The following is an 11,686-nucleotide window of genomic DNA, read 5'->3' as shown; positions in this document are numbered from 1 at the left end:
GAAGACAGGGGAGGCCTCTATGCTAAGGAGAGGGTTGATAACGTTGTGGAGGCCTAACCTGGCTAGTTGTCTCCTTCCATGTCACGTTGTGTGAATGCACTGGTGCAGGTCTAGAAAGAGAACAGCTGTGTTAGGACAGTGTTGAACATGAACCAGCAGCACTCTGTGCTGCTGTATGTCTGCAGCTCTAGCTCCAGTGCTGGTTCAACACCTCACAGGGGTCTGCTGTGCACAGCCAGGCTGCTGTTCTCATGCAGCTAATTAAATGAAAGGCTACGGTTGTTGTGAGAGAGAGTAACTGTATAAATGCATGAGGTGAAAGACATCCATGTTGAATGGAGTCTGAACATCGTAACAGGAATGTCCTCAACGGAGCTGTCCTCCTGCCGTTGCTTGAAGGGGGAGGAATGGTACAAAACATGAGCGATTTCTGTGTTCCATAAAAGGTGTCTACCCCAGTGTCCATCCCGGTGTCCTCATTCAACTTGTATTGGTGCCTACTGGATAAGAAGCAGTAATGTAGATATTGGAAACAATAATATGTTGACTGTAGCAATGTAAGAGTGGTGAAGTATGCTGACTGTGAAACAGTGAGTAGTGTTAAAATATAATTGTAAATGGAAGACTGTTGACTGGATTATTGACTTTTATCAGTTGCAGATATGAGTGGAAAGATATGAAAATGGCATTATCGAAGCTTAAGAGTGAGAATGAAGGTGTTGGCAAGTGTATGTCAGTCTTGCTACTAGAAGTGAGAGATTTAACCTGGAGAGTTCATGTGCCCAGTTTCATCCTGTGTTTCTAACAAACTTTATTCCAGTTAAGTAATTGTCTAGGAGAAAAAGCCACCCTGACACTGGAAACGTCTGGGTTGCCTGGCTCCTTCAGCAGGCTCAGACATCTGTTGGTGCTGCAATGAGAAGGAAAGATGTAGTCTGTGGGAACTGCAGGGAGTTAATCCATATTAAACACAGACAGACACACAACTGGAGTCTGCAGGTCCGTGAAGATTTTTCACGGAATGGTTTGGGTTGGAAGGGACCTTTGAAGATCATCTAGTCCAACTCCCCTGCCATGGGCAGGGACAACTTACAGAAATGCAATACCTGATGAATTCCCACTCTAGTGTTGTGAGAACCCCTGAGTTGTTCAGCATATTTTACTATTTCTATGGCACCATCAACAGCAATGTAATACTGCAGAAGTAAGAAGTTTAACCTCCTTTAATTTAAGGAATGCAATATTCATTTCTTGTATTAAGCAGCTGAATTTACTCTTTTTTTATTTAGGACTGTACAACTGGTGTCATTTAAAAAATTCACATGCATAGATCCAATTTAGTAAGGTACTGTTCTATACAACCTTCTTTTGAAGAAGCATACTACTGTTTACTAAAGAAAGAGATGGGTGAGGTCTGGGGAAAAATAAAACACAAATTGTTCCATGCAGATCAGTCCTCCTCTTATGCTCTAACCCATTTGTGCTTAGCATTCTCATTTTTACGGGAGTAGCAGTGTACCTCTTCTTCTTAGAAAAGGGATGTTTCCAGACCAGAGCCAATGTGTCTGAAAAGATGATGCAATTACATGGTATACCAATACACACATAGGTGCAGTTACCCCAAACTGGGGCAGCTGTTACACATGGCATCAGATACAAGTGTGCAGAGACAAAATACGTCTTTGCCGGGGTGCCATATGAGCCGGGACAGGTCTGATTTGTATGAATATTTTCTTCTTTTACAGATTTAGAGAAAGTAGATTTTAATAATGCACAAGTAAGTATAAAAGAGGCTTGTACAGAAGAATATCAGTAGTATCATTACAATCCAAAGACCTCCAAGCACTGGGCAAAAAGCTGGTTTTGACATTTCAGGCTGTGGTGGGTTGACCCTGGGTGGATGCCAGGTGCCCACCAAAGCCTCTCTGTCACTCCCCTCCTCAGCTGCACAGGGGAGAGAAAATATAACAAAAGGCTCGTGGGTTGAGATGAGGACAGGGAGATCACTCGCCAATTACTGTCACGGGCAAAACAGACCCAACTGGGGGAAATAAGTTTAATTTATTACCAATCAAATCAGAGTAGGGCAATGAGAAATAAAAACTAAATCTTAAAACACCTTCCCCCCACCCCTCCTTTCTTCCCAGGCTCCACTTCACTCCTGAGTTTCTCTACCTCTTCTCCCCAAGCAGCACAAGGGGATGGGGAATTGGGGTTTCGGTCAGTTCATCACCAGTTGTCTCTGCTGCTTTCTCCTCCTCAGGGGGAGGGCTCCTTGCGCTCTTCCCCTGCTCTTGCGTGGGGTCACTCCCATGGGAGACAGTCCTCCATGAGCTTCTCCAGTGTGTCCTTCCCACAGGCTGTAGTTCACTAACTGCTCCAGCATGGGTCTCTTCCACGGGGTGCAGTCCTTTGGGAACAGACTGCTCCAGCATGGGTCCCCCACGGGGTCACAAGTCTTGCCAGTAAACCTTCTCCAGCATGGACTCCGCAGGACCACAGGTCCCGCTAGGAGCCTGCTTGTACACAGGCTTTCCACATGGTCACAGCCTGCTTTGGACACCCACCTGTTCTGGTGTGGGGTCCTCCATAGGCTGCAGGTGGATATCTGCCCCACCGTGGACCTCCATGTGCCACAGGGGGACACACTTCCTCACCATGGTCTTCACCATGGGCTGCAGGGGAATCTTTACTCCAGCACCTCCTCACAATCCCTCTTCAGTGACCTGTCTGCAGAGTTCTTTCTCTCACATATTCTCACTCCTCTCTTCTGCCTGCAATTGCGCAGTTTTTGTTTGGGGTTTGTTTTTTTTTTTTTTTACGCTGCTTAACTATTTTATCCCAGAGGTGCTACCACCATCGCTGGTGGGCTCGGCCTTGGCCAGCAGCGGGTCTGTCTTGGAGCTGCCTGGCATTGGCTCTAGGGGACAAAGGGCAGGCTTCTAGCAGCATCTAACAGAAGCCACCCCTGCAGCCCCCACCTACCAAGACCTTGCCATGCAAACCCAATACATGGGCATAAGTGGGCGAGAACCTGAGCTGCTGTTCAGACCGAGGCCACCGTCCTGCAAAGCCTGACCCATGTACGGTCCTGTTGCTTTGCAGAACCTTTGGTTCATTGCAGGACTGAGTCAGAAACGTCTTCAGATTTCACTGTGAAGGGAAATTCACATCTTTTACCAATAGGTTTAATTAGTTTTTCAAAGTTCTATTTTTCTGGGAAAATTAGTTTTTTACCAATTAGCTAATAACAATTGTCACAAAATAAAGGTTTAAAATTATGCTTTGCACCCAAGGAAAACAGTTGGAATGGTTTCCAAACATGATGGTAGTGGAGTCATTCAGCAGTTGCAGTTCTACATTCACCCAAAATTGTACTTTGAAACCCTTTGTTGAAATAATTCATTATGCTAAACAAGCACATTATTTTTTTTTTTTTTACAGCAGAATGAAAACCACCACCACAACAAAAAGTAACATTATCTTGTTTCTTCTTCCTTGTATTGGCTCTCTGGAAGAAAACAGATGGGGACTGTAATAGCATGCGGAGATGCTCCAGACTAATCCTTGTAGTGTTGAACAAGGTGAGAAGTAGGCAGACATCCGAAAAGCATTGCAGAAGTCAATAGCAAATGTCACTTTGAGATTTAGATCCCCGTCAGACACTGTCATTCTGGCACTTCCCGTAACACCGTGTTCTAAAGTATTTGCTTTAAAAATACGGCCAGTCTCAACACTGTCTGCGGGGACTCTTCAGGGGTACAGTCACAGCCTCCCACAGCTGAGTTGAGGCTCATCTTCAGGAATGCCAGTAGAGGGCAGAAACTTCCAATACATTGGGGAGATTGCTGCTAGGAATGTCTGACTGTCTTCTTTTTGGCAGCGAGGATTTTAATTGTGCCACAGCCTCTACCGAGAGGCCCGTTCTCCTTTCTTGCTTTTTGCCCGCAATCCACGCTTTCTGGCCTTTCCTACACCAACCACATGCCGCCTATTATGTATACCACTTCCAGAAAGCATTCCATCTGTTTCAAACAAAACAAAACACAATGACAAAAAACAACCAACAAAAGAAGAAAGCAAGGCTGTGAAGGGAGTCCCACAGCGGGCTGTAGCATTACTGTTGACGTGATATCTGCCGGCGGATTGTCAGTTGGTATTCCGTAACACAGCTTTAAGGGTTTGGACACAATAGGAAGGGAAACAGATTATTTAACTTCTATACTGCACGTAAGATTATCAGGATTTCCTAACCCAACCAAAAGAACCAGCATCTATTCAGACCAGGCTGGTATTAACGAAGAGATGGAATTTGTAGACATAAAAATTAATTACTCGGGGGTTTTGAATGTGCAAGTTTTAACTCCTTTGCCTGTGAAATGAAGAGGTAGATAATATTAAAAAAAGTGTTATTTAAGAAGGAACAAGCAATATGAAGCCACACAACTGTCATTTTTATCATTTAATATTCATTATCCAGTGCCTCCTGTAGATACAAACTACACAACTAATCACAGTATTTTCCTTGTATGAACTTCCTCTTAAATACTGTTATTAAGTATGTACTAAGACAGTCTTACAAATGAAAAGTATAGAAAAACCTTAAGATTGGGGCCCCTGGTTTCTGTTCCTGCTTCAGCTACTGGTCTACTGGAAGATTTTGAATACAACTCTGCATCTGTGCCTCATATCCCAAATATATATGAGACCATTTTAAAGAGCTTTGAGATCTACTGATGAAAATCAGCACATATGAATGAAATACAATTATGTCTCTGTGAGTGCAATAATAAAGGCTCAAAATATGTCTTTTGGCATTGGTCTAATTGAAATGAATGTAAAATTGTGACCACAAGCCAAAGTCACATCACTTTGCTACCAGTCATATTCGGTGGTTTGCAAAAGAAGTGCTATGCCAGAGATTACCTCAGCCAGGTAATTTGGCCATCACTTACCTGTGTGTCTGGTAGTGGGCAGGGGTATTTTCTATCCAGCGCAACAGGCATTAACTTTTCGTGAGTATCACAGCTGGAATTTAAAAATAAGATGCTGTTTTTAATTTGGAACAAGCCAATTACTCTTTCTACTGATCTATCCTTACATCTTAGTGAGGTAGGGCTGAGGAAATTATACAAACGGGCCCCGTGTTAGGTGAGTTAGCCTGATGGTTAGCTTTTTTATTTAAGCCCGTATAAAAACATCATCTGGAAGAAAAGAGTCTCTTTAACCCCCAAGAGGGTACCTTTTCCAAATTATTAAGATCCTTCTCATATGCTCAGGCTCCCAGATTTTTCTCCATCCTCCACGTGAAGAATGAGCAGACTTCAAACGCCAGCTGCTAGTTATCCGAATCAGTGGGGGCTATCCCGGACAGCAGGGCAGAGCTATGTATGTCTCAAATAAGTGCCTTATGCTTACAGTATTGCACTAATCAAACGAAACAGTCTGTAATCCAGCAGGTGTTAATGACCTACTTTATCCACATTACCTGATAAATAGCTTTAACTCAACTATTTTTTCGTGAATAACAAGTTTCCTTTCTCCTTACAAATCCCCCTCCAAAACTTCCTCTTTGCAAATTTAGGCCTATCTTCAACCAAAGTGTTACCCTGCAAACCTTTGCACCATCTGTATAGCTAACATGTAGGGAAACCATGCTATTAGCAAGATGAGGCTACACAGACGCGTAAAAACGTGTGTCCTCCCCCCTTCCCCAGTCTCAGCTTCCCTTATTTTCCCTGCGGATTACTGTCTCGCAGCCCAAATTTGCTCGGAGAGGTGTCAGGCAGCGTAGGAGGTTGAGGTGCTCTGTGCCTAATGGTTTTCTGCTCCGCTTTGCCTACTGGTAATGTATGTAAATTCAAAGCCACAGAGACGGATGAAAGTATCTTTCAGAGAGTAAGAGCTGAATTTTCAGACAGGGTAATAGTTAATTCTTTCATGAGGGTCTGATACCTCTTGAAATAGTGTTTAAAATAGGAACAAAACAGGAATTGCCACTCTCAAAGTGCCCACCACTCATTTCCAGCGGGGGCTGAATTTTCAAATTAACGTCTCCTCAACCCTTGTGCTTTTACTGAGTAACTTGCCAAAAACACTGGACTTCAGATACGGGGCTACACCTCCTGTTTTTCTAACTTCTGGTTTCACTGTTGTTAAGTGGTTTAAGTCAATATTTTCCATTCAGAAAGAGATACCAGGTGCATCTGCTGTTAGGTACCCCTGCTACAGCAAAATTACTTAGGCAAGCACCTTCAGGATTAAGGCTTTCTAAAAGCCGTAGCAAATTTAAGTTACATTCCACCATTTAATGCATTAATTTCACCTGAACTATAGTCAACAGGGAACAGACGAAAACAGAGCAATTGCTTTGTGCATGGCTGCGCTCCGTGGATTTCATGCAGAGACTGTGAATGCAGCTAAACATGTCATGATTAGGAAAATTCTTAATGTTTAGGGTTTTTTTTTCCTATAATGATTTTTTTCACTGAGGGTGGCATTTACAGGGTAATTTCGAAGTTCAGCAGGAAAAAAAGGGGATTGACCTTAAGTAGTTTTGTTCCACTTACTCATTGTTAAACTTACTATTTTTTGTCCTATTAGTTTTTTTGAGATCTCAATCAAAACCACTTTGTGTGAGCCATGATTCCAGCCACTGTGATTACAGGTCGCTTTGGATTGCTGAGAAAAGCAGAACTGTTAACGAGAGAGGTGGGGGTGAACTCACGCTAGAGCTTTAGAGCCCAGTTTATTCCAACGGAGAACAAGTGGGAGCAGCACTGGAGGATGTTGAGGACTGGGATGAAACGATGGGTGAAATGAGAAGAGCAAACATGTACATGGGGAAGAGGGGATTTCTCTTCAAACTGAAGGTAAAAATATGAGCTCAGAACACCAGTATATGGCAAGAAGTGGCTCTGTGCAACACCCCTGTTTTTCTTGATTAGTAACAGAGCAAACCTAGGGTTGTGCCAGCACTAATTGGCAGGGTTTGGTGTGAGGGCATCAACAGCAATACAGAAAGATAAACGTTCTAGGTAAAGATGCAAATCGTGGATTTATGACCAAGAGAGGGAAAAAAGCTTGAGAGGTGAATTTTGAGTTAAGAATTAGCCCAAGCAGGCATGAATATTAACAAGGTATTTTCCTCTCTTGCTTGGTTCTTTCTGGGTTAAGGGAAGCAAGACTCCACACGTTCTTTATGCAGTCATAAAAAAAAATTGACTAACTGGGTCAATCTCCAATACAGTGGAAGTTATCAGCCAGGTGATAGAAATGATGTACCTGTTCCAATCAGAAAAGATAACATTTTAACCCCTGATTTGTATTTCCTGAACAAAGAAGGCTGTCTTGTGTTGCTAACTTCAGAAACCAACCCTCCGTGTAGTAATGCAGACCTCCCAAATGTGTGCAATAGTCTGTGTTTCATGTGTGAGCAGAACAGTCCACCATTTTGACGGGAAGTTTCTCCAACCCTTCAAAATGAGTATTAAACACTATCAGGTGCTTATTGGCAGCATAAGTTGTGATTTGGATGAAAACACATAATGTGGTCTCGTTGAATTCAGGGGAAACAAATAGGTTTGAATCTACATCCTTCTGCTCATACCAGGAGGTGGAACACCTGTAGCATCACTGCAGAAATTAAAAATGTGGTTCTTTTTCTCTGTCAGCATCTTCTGTTACCCCAGGCGGATACAATTTCTCTGGGGAAACTAGAGGTATAAGGAGGACTTGGTGGAAGGAGCGGGTGAGAAAGAGAAGAGAAGGACCAAGACTGGGACACCGTGACCTATAAAGGTAATTGGCTAGTGGGGACAGAGGTGGAAAATGGAAGGTAAAGTCTAGGATCGCTCTGGAGCTGGAAGACAAATTCACCTCTACAATTTTCCACCACAGCCTTCTACCACCCTGTATGTTCTCAGCTATATCCAGGCTTATTTTAATAATAGCAGCCTCCCCATTATGTCTCTTACTGTTGCCCGGTTACCTCTGCTTCTCTGCATCCCTCTTTTATTTTAAGGAGTGTAAGAGATGAAGTTCAGCCTCCCTTCCGTCCTTCCCACTTTTCAGAAGACGCTCAGATAGCTTGTCATAACCAGTATGAAATATCACATGGAGAAAGCCTCTGCATGTAGCTATCAATGCTTCAGTGCTTACACTGGTGATGAAACTGGCGTTTTGAGTTGTTAGTGCCCTGAGAAGAATGTTCTCTGCTGCTACTAGCTTAATAACCTGAAGTTGTGAAATGTTTCATGGCAAGTGCAGTGAAAATGAAACTCCAAAATGTCCAATTTGTTGCTACTCACCACAACTGATCTTATCATAGCAAGAGCCCTGCCTGTGCAGCTGTTTGGAATCGTTATTTGAAAGCTGAGTTGTCTTCCAATCACTGAAAAATTAGTTTTAGAAAACTAAACATTTCACTTGTAAATTTTTGGCTAATCGTATATTTCTCATCAAATGAACCAGTGTAAGATAGAGAAAGTTGATCTACAAGTTTCAAAACAGATTCTAGCAGCGGTAGTGTCACATCTGTGATTCGTTTCAGCCAGCGGCACTCCCTTTAGGGATGCCAAACTGAAACATTTTAAAAAAGGTATGCTTCTACCTGTACAAAGTCCTGAAGTTGCTATAGGTCCTGACCCTGAATATGGTTTAGCGACCTCCGCTGTCACCCAAACCAGCCAGATATTTCAGGCTGGAATACAGACTAGTTTTAAATTAACGCAGATATGGCAACAGTACAGGCATCATAGATCAAATTTCAGCCTGAGCTATTTACTCAACTTAACAGTTGAAAAAATCAATTATAATGCACCTGTAATCTTCTTTCCTAAAATGCCTCTCAGAGGCTTAGACTGGTCAGAAAGGAATAGGACCAAAGAAAATGTGCTTATTCAGTTAATTTTTGATTCAGTTACGATGTTTTTTGTTTCAGGCAATGCATGTTTTGAGTTAGTGTGCCTGTTTCCGTCACAGTTAGTATAGCTCTTCCTTGTTCTTCTCATACTTGATTCTTAAATTCTTTCCCAAAATGTCCTGTACTGCCTAGTGTTGGAAACAGGATGCTAAGGCACATGGACTTCGGCTTTGGTGTAATATGCCAGTTCTTACATCTGTTGCATTTTTACCTCTTACTACTAAACTGACACAGGTTCAACCTAGAAATTAGAATAAGGCTCTGGTCATTAGATCTATGAGGTTTTGGAATAGCCTTCTCAGTGGGATTAGAGAAGGGCAAAATACTGGCTGATCTTCAAGATGGAGCTCGTTAAATTTGTAAGTATCGCATGATGTGACCATGTGTGACATGGCAAGGCTCGCTAATCCTAGGAGCTTTCTTCATACCAGTGTTTCTTGTGCAAAAATGCCACAATGGTCTGCTCTTCAAGAGTCTCTTTTGCACCTCTGGAAACCAGGAATAAGTCTGTTTAAAGAAGATGAGATGAGTGCTGGCAGTGGAGATAGCGGCAGTCTGCCTTTCTCTTGAGGATAAAACAAGAAGATATATTCATATAGGATGGCAGATGTCAAGAGTCATGGAAATTACAGATTAAAAATCATTTATGTGGGAAACAGATTTTACATCTCTCGACTTCTATTTTGAAAGAGTGTCACGTTAATGAACCATCATCTACATGCATCATGGGAGCAAAGGATATGAGAGAGGCTGTGCACCAACAGTGACCTACATCCCGGGGCACACGAAAGCCACAGCAACGTCAGCCAGGATCTTCAGATTGGCCTTTTAGCTGTCAGCCACATGATTTGTAGCTGGCTGGAGCAGGGACTAAAAAGCCAGTATTTCTATTAATATGTAGTGCGTTAGACATACATATAAAGGGGAAAAAAGCAAAATAAATTGGCAGCACTGATGCTTTTATTCAGGTTGTAACTTGAAAATGGGGCGTTCCCACTCACACCACCCGTTTCTCTAATTGCAAACTGTTTGTTAGGAATGGCTCTCTTTTTTCTCCCTTCCTTGGGAGGAAAAAAAAAAAAAGTGCAGATATAAAACACGGGTTCAAAATATGTATCACATAAAGGGGAGGACAATATCTACATTGCCTGTAGACTGTCGACTCAAACAGGCAGAGATTGACTCTGAGCTAAGGCTTCACAGCCTATGAACCAGCCCTTGAAAAACAGGAATATTTTTTTAATCCGGATCTTCGCAGTCTTTACACTCTTTGAGGTGCTTCTTGCTGAGCCTCCTCGAGCACATCAGCATGAACCCTATGAAGAGTGGCTCTCAGGCGTGCCTCTTCGATGCTGTCCCCTTCAGTTGCTTCCTTCTCGTGGTTCTGTTCTGGCCCCGTGGAGTGCCTGGCAGAGCCGCGCAGGGAGGGGCAATCGGCAGCGCAGAAATGTGTTTCTGGCTCTGTCTGCTGAGGAGACGGAAACTGAAATTCTGGTGTGATGTGCCGTGATGTCCGACGCGAAATCAGTCTGTTTTTTTCTTTTCAAAGCACACCTGCTCCGTGTCCAAGAATGGCGGGTAGCAGCCTTATGTCATCGGTGCGTGGGCAGACACTTACGGGGTGGGAGCAGAGACAGCCGTTGTATTGAAGGTCTCCGTGGGAGAACTTGTAGACTGTTGAGAGTTGTAGACTAATCAGTCAAGGTGAGGAGTTTGAGCGGGTGAGACATTTCTATGTTATTTCTGTTGCTGCAGTGTGTTATTGGTGTTCATCTGATTGTAGCAGTATGTCTGCTGTGCCCATGGAGTAAACAGCTGTATTGTACTTCCTAATACTTAGGTGGCATGTCTTGTAGAGTGTCTCTTTATTACTGGTTGAACTGGATGTTTTTCTGAGGGCAGGGGATGGGATTCAGAAAAAAAAAAAAAAAAAGAAGAAAAGAAAAGCTGGTGTGGTTAGCAAAATTCGTTATTTAGCAGATCTTGCATTTCTCCATGAAACAGATCTGCTGGTGCTGGTGTTACGAATGACGGCTTACGGTCATGAAGGGAACTGTTCCACTTCGGATGATTCGATCACAGGTGAAGTGCGCCTCAGTTCTCTGCATCTAGTCCTTAAGGCTGGAGCTGCTCTGTTTTGTTAGTAACTCTTTAACCGTCACTCCTATTATCCGTAGCCTGAGAGACAAGCAGCAACATTTCCTTGCCCCTATCATACGCAGCTTTGTCAGACACAGATAAATGTAAATTATAGCCTGTTCCATGAGGCTAAAATCGCCCTCTAGCACAGCCCTCTAAGTCTTACCTTCCCCCTCAAACGGAGATCTTTAAAGCATATCAATGGAAATGAAGTTGCTGAAGTGACAAAACCACAGTTCCAAACGGCCTTTATATTTACTTAATGATCTGAAAACCTTGCTCATTGTCTCCACAATCTCTGCAGGTGAATAGAACAAGTTCTCTTGTGAAGACAGGGTGAGTGAATCTGAGGATGCAATGAATTAAAGGAGTGCAGGAGGCACCACCAATAGCTCTTCAGTTTAATGATCAGCTAGACCCGATTTCTTTTCAGAGTGTACACCAGTAACTCCCGGCCTTGCTCCAGACTAACGTTTTCTAAAATTGCTTGGTGGGAAAGGATGGGACTGGTGATGCACAGATGTTCACCCTGGACTTTGTTTCTTAGGGACCTACAGGGCCTCACCATTCCACCCGCCAAATATTTTTTTCTTCCAGGTATACTTTGTAGTATTTGCATGGACA

This window comes from Vanellus vanellus, assembly GCF_965231255.1.
Source record: "Vanellus vanellus genome assembly, chromosome: 4".
Taxonomy (NCBI): domain Eukaryota; kingdom Metazoa; phylum Chordata; class Aves; order Charadriiformes; family Charadriidae; genus Vanellus; species Vanellus vanellus.
This window is presented reverse-complemented; position numbering follows the sequence as displayed.